At 35.6% G+C, this 8,232-nt stretch overlaps 1 pseudogene across 1 annotated transcript; it reads left to right on the top strand.

The window, feature by feature from the left end:
* The first annotated feature begins 394 nt into the window (after positions 1 to 394).
* LOC143603052 (uncharacterized) lies at positions 395 to 6,986 on the top strand (annotated as a pseudogene). Its single transcript, XR_013147979.1, has 19 exons — positions 395 to 662; positions 736 to 862; positions 1,015 to 1,148; positions 1,254 to 1,299; positions 1,369 to 2,085; positions 2,145 to 2,279; positions 2,352 to 2,567; positions 3,213 to 3,302; positions 3,388 to 3,638; positions 3,715 to 3,803; positions 3,933 to 3,973; positions 4,356 to 4,386; positions 4,461 to 4,583; positions 4,655 to 4,872; positions 5,652 to 5,747; positions 5,825 to 5,937; positions 6,027 to 6,162; positions 6,254 to 6,358; positions 6,426 to 6,986. The product of XR_013147979.1 is annotated as an uncharacterized LOC143603052 (transcript).
* Positions 6,987 to 8,232: the final 1,246 nt, after the last annotated feature.

Below are 8,232 nucleotides of genomic sequence, written 5' to 3'. Positions count from 1 at the left end.
TGAATCCCGAGCCACTCGGGTTTTCGTCCAACCGTGTGTTACGCCACAGAGTTATGCTCTTGTGATGACACAACGACTGTCAAATCGTAGACGGTGATATGGTTTCCGAGGAAACGGCCAAGCCAAACTCTGAAGTCAGTGTGAGCCCGGTTAAAATAACATAAGACGGTCATAATACTGTCTAAATTTAAAGAACTGTGGTTAAATAAAATAAAATAAAATAAAAGTCTCCGTTTCAAGAAAATAAATAAATAAAGAGATCTAACGACCATACCAACTATATGATATCACCATTTCCCCTCGCGCCAAAACCAAAACCCTCACAACCTATACGTACAAATACAATACAGATATAGATACATATAGAGAATGATAGCGAGAGAAGACAAGAAGAATGGCGCAATCACTGGAGCTTCTCCTCCTTCAATTCCTCATGCCGGACAACGAGGCGAGGCGGAACGCCGAAGATCAAATTAAACGTCTCGCTAGGGATCCAGAGGTGGTTCCGCAGCTTATCGATCATATACGCAATGCCAAAGCCCCCAATGTCCGCCAGCCCTTCTCCTCCGGAAGAAGATCACCGGTCACTGGAGGAAGCTTCCGGATGATGTTCGCCAGTTTGTTAAACGATCTCTCCTCGAAACCATCATAGCTGAGTACAGGTTGATATTTTTACATAATTATTTGATTACTTCTAGAAAATTGATTTGTGTTATGGCTGTCTTGCATTGTCAGTCCATCTGTGAGGCGAGCTAGTGCAAATTTGGTGACTGTTATTGCAAAATTTCCAGGTGGCGAGTGGCCAGACCTACTGCCCTTTATAGTTCATTGCAGTCAGAATGCACAAGAAGATCTGAGAGAGGTGCTTCATTTGTTCTGTTCATTCTGCATTATGATTTTAGAAAGATAGTATGTTGTTTGTTTCTAAATCATGTCTCGACACTTTCTATCCAACTGAACACATATTCTTATGACTACTATAACCTAACTATTATGTCCTTCTTTATGATGCAGGTGGGATTACTATTGTTTACCTCTTTAACCGAGACAATTGGGGATTCATTTCAACCGTATTTTGCAGACTTGAAATTCCTTTTAATCAAGTGCCTACAAGACGAGATCGGTGATGTTAGAGTTGCTTCTCTCAAGTAACATTTTCTGTCAAATCTTGTATCTTAATGAGAAGTTTTAGAAACTAATTCCGTATGAATGTTATCTTATAAGGTACCCTGTAACTTTTATTATTTGAATAGGGCAATTGGGGCTTTTCTCGATTCAACTCATGATGATTCTCAATTGGTGAGTTTACCTGTTTAGATATTATTTTATTGAAGGCTTCTGGACTCATTCTTATGCATATACATGCAGGTTAGATTTTGCGAGTATATTCCCAGCATATTGAATTACTCAAGAAAATGTTTATCATCTGGTGATGAAGATAATGCTTTAATTGCTTTTGAGATTTTTGATGAACTGATTGAATCTCCAGTTCCTCTTCCTGGAGAATCAATCAGAGCCATAGTCAAATTCTCTCTTGAGGTTTGCTGTAGTTCGCATATAAAAATTGCCACTCGTCATCAAGCTATTCAAATCATTTCATGGCTTGCTAAATATAGATCCAATTCACTCAAGAACCACAAGCTGATCATTCCAATACTCCAAATTATGTTTCTATTGCTTACAGACCCGGCCGGGAGTGATTTAGATGATGACATATCATCAGACCGTGCTGCTGCAGAAGTCTTTGATACTTTGTCTGTAAAGTTGTCAAATCATGTGTTTCCAGTAGTTTTTGAATTTGCTTCTGAGAACAATCGGAGTGTTGATCCAAAGTTTCCAGAAGCTTCTATCACTGTTTTGGGTTTGGTCTCAGAAGGTTGCTTGGAGTCAATGAAAGATAATCTTGAACCTGTGTTACATATCGTCTTAGAGGGTTTAAGAGATCCTGAACAGGTTGTAAGAGGTTCTGCGTCATATGTATTAGGTCAATTTGCTGAATATCTGCAGCCTGAAATCATCTCTCATTATGAAAAGATTCTTCCTCGTGTATTAAGATCCTTACACGATGCATCTGATGATGTGAAGGTACATTAATATCATAAAATGCTCAGTTCTTTATGGATGTAACTTAATCTTCTTTGCAGGAGAAATCATACTATGCATTAGCAGCATTTTGTGAGAACATGCATGAGGAAATTGTCCCATTTTTTGATCCTCTGTTGGGGAAACTACTTGCTTCTCTTCAGAATAGTCCAAGAATAATACAAGAAACATGTGTGGTAATGATGCATTCTTAATAATTTACTTGCTGAATAATCAGCATATTTTTCAAAATTTTCTTAATTTTGCAGTCTGCAATTGGTTCAGTTGCGTCTGCTGTGGATAAAGCTTTTATCCCATACGCAGAAAGGGTTCTTGACTTGATGAAACATTTTATGGTTCTTACAAATGTAGAAGACCTCCGTTTACGAGCAAGAGCTACTGAGTTGGTCGGGATAGTTTCAGTAATTGTTGGAAGGCAAAAAATGGAACTAAATTTACCACCTTTTATTGCAGCTGCAATTTCTGTAATGATTCTTTCATTCCTTCTATCCTAAGTCACACTACATATTTGAAGTAGGCCTGTAAACAAACCACAAGTTAAGTTAACTGTTTGTGGGAACTGGGAAGTTCGTTTATGTTCACTTATTAATTAAACGAACGAACATTGAACACATGTCTTGTCCGTTCATTTATGTTCATGAATTTTTGTTTATGTTTGTTTGTTTGTTATTTATTCCTTAAAAACGTTTAGGTCCATTACTATTTAGTTTAGTCATATAAAATTAAAATAACACCAATCACAATTTTGTTTAGTTTTATTATTTTCTTAGGTCCATCATATGGATGTTCGTGTTTACTTTTAACTAGCGTTCGCTCAGTTCTATTCGTTCATCTATGTTCTTATATTTTTGTTCGTTGTTTGCTTATACTTTTAACGCACTAACATAAACGGACACGTTATTTGTTTAGGGGTTTGCCATTCGGCGGCGCAGCTTGTTGCCCGCTTACCCACCTCTCTATTGTAATTGGATCCTTTTATTTAATATATGAAGAATATATACAAAACTTTTTTAATTAAAAAAAAGTTATAAATATGCCTCATTTGTGTTCCTTCGGTTCGTTTACAGCCCTAAATTATGAAGTGCTCTGACATCTAGCATATGATTTAGGGTTATGCACTGGAGTGCAGTGAACTTCGCAAGCACACTCATGGACTTTTTAGCAACGTGACAGAAACTTTGGAAGATGGAATGGTTCCGGTAAACACTCAACTTTTGATTATTTTCTAAGAAGTATGGTTTTATATTTTCTTTTTGATTTTTGGAATTATATTATTGTAAACAGTATCTTCCACATGTTGTACCTTTGGCATTCTCTTCTTGCAATCTTGATGATGGGCCTGTTGTGAGTATTATTGATTCTGATTGTGATGAAGATGAAGATGTTGGATTGGGTGCCGTTTCATCTGATGATGAAGCTGAAGATGAACCGAGAATAGGAAATATCAGTATAAGAACAGATGTTTTAGATGAAAAGGCTGCTGCAACTCAAGCCCTTGGTCTATTTGCCCTTCATACAAAGAGTGCCTTTGCCCCGTATCCTTTTAGTTTTTTGTATTTTACACTTTCAACATATAGCACTTATAAATTGCAAGTCTTTAATTATATCAAGATATTTGGAAGAGTCACTAATGATTATGATTAAACATTCCATACATTTCCATGAAGATGTTCGACTTCAGGCGATTACTGGTTTAAAACGTAAGTGAGAAATAATTCTCTTCATGTGTTACTCTTCAATTAAACATATCAGAATATATTAATATTTTATCAGGTGATGCTTGTTCTTCCCGTCTCTAAAAGTTAGTTGGTTCTGACTTCTGATTGCAGATATTTTGACAGCTGCTCATGTCTTCTTACAAGGTGATAACGTAAGGCATTTAATTACTCATATTACCTTTTAGGAATTTCAGCTATTCTCTTTTGCATCTGAATACATAAGAAATTTTATTGTATACATATGAGTATATGACATTAGAATAGGCACTCAACATTTAATACCATAAAATTACATCTACCATCTAATATTACTTTGACTGGTATCCAGTAGCTATGGCTAAATAGGCTAGTTAGCTAATGTCGCGAAACTAACATTATTTGTCTAAATTTGTTTAAAAAACCGCTTACAAAAGTATATTACTTCAGTCATAATCTTTTATTTCAACAAATTGGTTTAGGAGGTTTTGTTTAAGAAACAATCACTATGTTTCATAATCTTCTGGTTAAAGTGTAAGTTTTCTTGCAAATTTACAGGACGGAGAGTCACAGATGAAACAAATTCTTGGTAAGTCAGTAGATGTTAGCAGCAGATGATGAGTGTTGAATCGGTTTCTTAAATTTTACAATTTATAATTTCAGATTCTGTGATGACCATTTATATCAAGACAATGATTCAAGATGATGACAAGGAAGTGGTTGCTCAAACTTGCATTAGTGTAGCACAGATCATCAATGAGTTTGGATTCGTTATCATGGAATCTCGTATGATTTACTTTTAGTTATGACTTCATATACTAACTTCTTAGAGGTTCTCGTCATCTTTTTTTTTTCAGACATAGGTAGTCTTGTAGAGTCAACTCTTGTATTACTACAGCAGATGTCAGCATGTCAGAAAGTAGAACCTGGCAGTGATATTAAGGTTTATGACCCTGGTCAAAATGAAGTACTCATGGATGCTGTTACAGACCTTCTTCCTGTACTTTCCAAGACCATGGGTTCCAACTTTGCACCTATCTTTGCAATTCTGTTTCATCCATTAATGGAGTTTGCGGTGAGCTTACTCAAGCCTACATCATGTGTTTTTTTAGAGGTGGCAGGGGGTCGGTAACATGTCAAAATGGTTGGTACTTTGGTACAAGTTAAAACTTGAAATGGGTTTGCTAGCCTGAAACAAGTTTTTCCCAAAAAAAAACTCATTTTTTTACTGTATAAATGTGATTACAAACGGGTAAATATCACAAAAACCTAACATACTTTATGTTTTTTTTTCTCACAAAAGTCTGCCTGAAACAAGTTTTTCCCAAAAAAAAAACTCATTTTTTTACTGTATAAATGTGATTACAAATGGGTAAATATCACAAAAACCCAACATACTTTATGTTTTTTTCTCACAAAAGTCTGCCAATGTTTTTTTGCACATTAAAATCCCTCTACATCCGGTTGATTTTCTTAAGTAACTTTTTTTTATATTCTTTTAGCCTAGTTTTTTTAAACAATTTGGATGTACCGGTTCCAAGTTGATTATAAAAAAGGTCAAAATTTTGTTCGAAATTAAAATTGTAGAGGGACATTAATGTGCAAAAAAATTTTTAGACTTTTGTGAGAAAAATAAAAATTATGTTGGATTTAAATGATATTTGCCCATTACAAAGTTAGATAATTTCAATGATAATCTTATTTATCAAATAAACTAATTTAAGAGGTTTTATGAAGTAAAAATATACTTTGGGTGATGTATGAGGTAAAACATAAATGGGTCGAAATGGCCACCTCTAGTATTTGGCATTCGTCACTCTTTTCTCCAACTTATATGAAATCAATGACCTGCAGGACGGATCAAGCTCACCTAAAGACTGGACTATGGTGGTTGCATGTCTTGCTGAAGTCACTCAGAATATGGGGGCTCTGATTGCTGACTATGTAAATGTAATCTTTTAGTGAATTTTCTGTTTAAATGCCGGTTGTTTCTATGGAGTTTATTTCTATTTGAATTCTTGTTTCAGCCTTTGATGCCGTTTGTACTAAAAGAGTTAGCTTCCTCATCAGCAACCAATAGGAGAAATGCTGCATTCTGTCTCGGAGAGTTGTGCAAGAATGGTGACGACTGCATCCTCAAGTACACTTCTTTCACTTAGACTAGTTGACCAGTCATACATATAATATATTTTCATGTTTGGTTTTTTCTGTCTGTCTTTTATCTATCAGATACTTTGATGATGCATTGCATTGCCTTTACCCGTTGTTTGAAGAATCTGAACCAGACGATGCGGTTAAGGACAACGCTGCAGGAGCAGTTGCGAAGATGATTATGGCGCACCTGGACTCAGTTCCATTGAATCAGGTTAGTATATAGACATGAAGCCATTTTGGCGCGTTTACTTATAAATGGGTCGGTTCAACTTACGAATGTTTATCTCTAATGGCTCAAACAGGTTCTCCCTATACTTCTCCAAGTTCTTCCTTTAAAAGAAGATTATGAAGAATCTGTTCCTGTTTACACTTGCATTTGCAACCTTATTTTATCATCCAACTCGCAGGTACTTGCTTAACATATACTGTTCTGTCTTCAAGAACTCAGAACTTATATTACCAACTGTTGAACAGATCCTTCAGCTAGTATCGGATTTGGTTTTGGTATTTGTACAAGTAGCTATCTCACCACTTGAAACACGAGAAGTTAAAGTTCAAATAGGAAGTGCGGTTTCTCACTTGATATCACTTTATGGCCATCAAATGAAGCCCATATTGAGAAGTCTTCCTCCAGCGTATGCACGTGCACTAGCTGCTATTGTACCACAAAGTTGATGGCTATCGAGAAGCACCACATGTCCATCTTCTATTGGTTAAAGTTTTCTCCCTGCTGGTTGACCATCAGGTTTTGACTCAGGTACGTAATTTACCAACTAGTTTCCACACCCTGTAACAACCGATTTCAACCCATTCAATAATAAAATGGTCAAAGTTGCCACACCCGATAATAACTCAAACTGGATCGAGTTAGGTTGACCCGGGAACATTTGTCAAGCTTCTTAACGAATTAATATTTTAGATGTTATAACAAAAATGGATCACAATAATCTTAATGTATGGATAAAGCGGTTTCATGTAACTATATTAATTTAAAATACAGCGTGATGACTCACACCCGACCCGACTTTTTTAACTTATTTTTCTGATGATGCGTTTGGTATAAAATATTATTAAATGTGCCGAAATATTGTCATTCCTATGTCAACAGAAAATGAGAAAGGTGATTTAAAACAGAAGGAAATTATCAATGATGTTGGCTATGACCATATTTATTGTTTTAAAAAATTGATGCTCTGTGCAGGGTTGATCTAGCAGTCTCCAATTGTTCTTAGCATATTCCATCTCTACCAACTTGATGCATATTACTAAGATATTTCAACAATATTCATAAGTTTGCCTATTATCATACTGCATGCTTTTTACTCTGTAGATAACCAAGACAGTCATCTGCTTCATCTTGGTTGAGTGTTGTTCAACAGTATTCTTGTTTTTCACCATATAATGAAATGTGACTTTAGACTGTTAAAGAGCCAAACATTATAATCATACAGAATTTAGGGTTTAAGATTCCGGTATGGTACATGTACCCATTTGAAATTGAGACAATGTATAAAGTTTTTATTTTTTGTTCCATTATGGTGCAAATAACCATCTAATATGTATTACTTTTTCGCTGGCTAAGCATGTTTTTGCGCCCTTTGGGTCACATTTTCTACCTCCTCACAGTCTCTGAACCCCAACCATCAGTATCTCTTTCTCCAGTCACAACCACCATCTTTGGTATTATTGGTATTATCTTCACTAACCACGACCACTGATGCGTCGTGCATGTTGGCCTTAATTGTGTGATACAATTTTGGATGAAACTTATGGGTCATTTAGTAATTACGTAATAGTATGTTTTAGTGTCTTGTGTATTTTGTAAACTAGTCAAGCGAGGTCATAGCAAAACTGTATTGAGGTTTGAGATCAATCGATTAAGATCCATGATCATAGGGAAGGTGGTTAGCGGTTATCTCATAACCGTATCAGTTATCTCCTAAATTAATATAACCGTTGCCTAAACATTTCATCATGTGATGTATATTATATAGTTGTCGATGTTAACAAATCAAAGGTGTTTGGTTTGATTATGTTACGGGTCTAATGGGTCTCACTCCAATCCCATGCAGGCCAATCTCAAATCCATGCAAGCTCATCATTGAGCTAGTCATCATTCAGTTGACAAGTCACAAATTCTCAACGTGTTTGTTTGTTTGAATTATTAGACTTTTTAATTTATGTGCTAGAATAAAGGAAGAAGTGGTCATGCCATCTTCCACGTGCTAAGTAAAATTAGGACCTACTTTTTGTTTACGTTGTATTGTGACTCCATATATGG

The sequence above is a fragment of the Bidens hawaiensis genome, unplaced genomic scaffold (genome assembly GCF_021521415.1).
Source record: "Bidens hawaiensis isolate Kalapana, Puna unplaced genomic scaffold, B.hawaiensis_p1.1 tig00060395_1, whole genome shotgun sequence".
NCBI classification, from domain to species: Eukaryota; Viridiplantae; Streptophyta; class Magnoliopsida; order Asterales; family Asteraceae; genus Bidens; species Bidens hawaiensis.
This window is presented reverse-complemented; position numbering and strand designations above follow the sequence as displayed.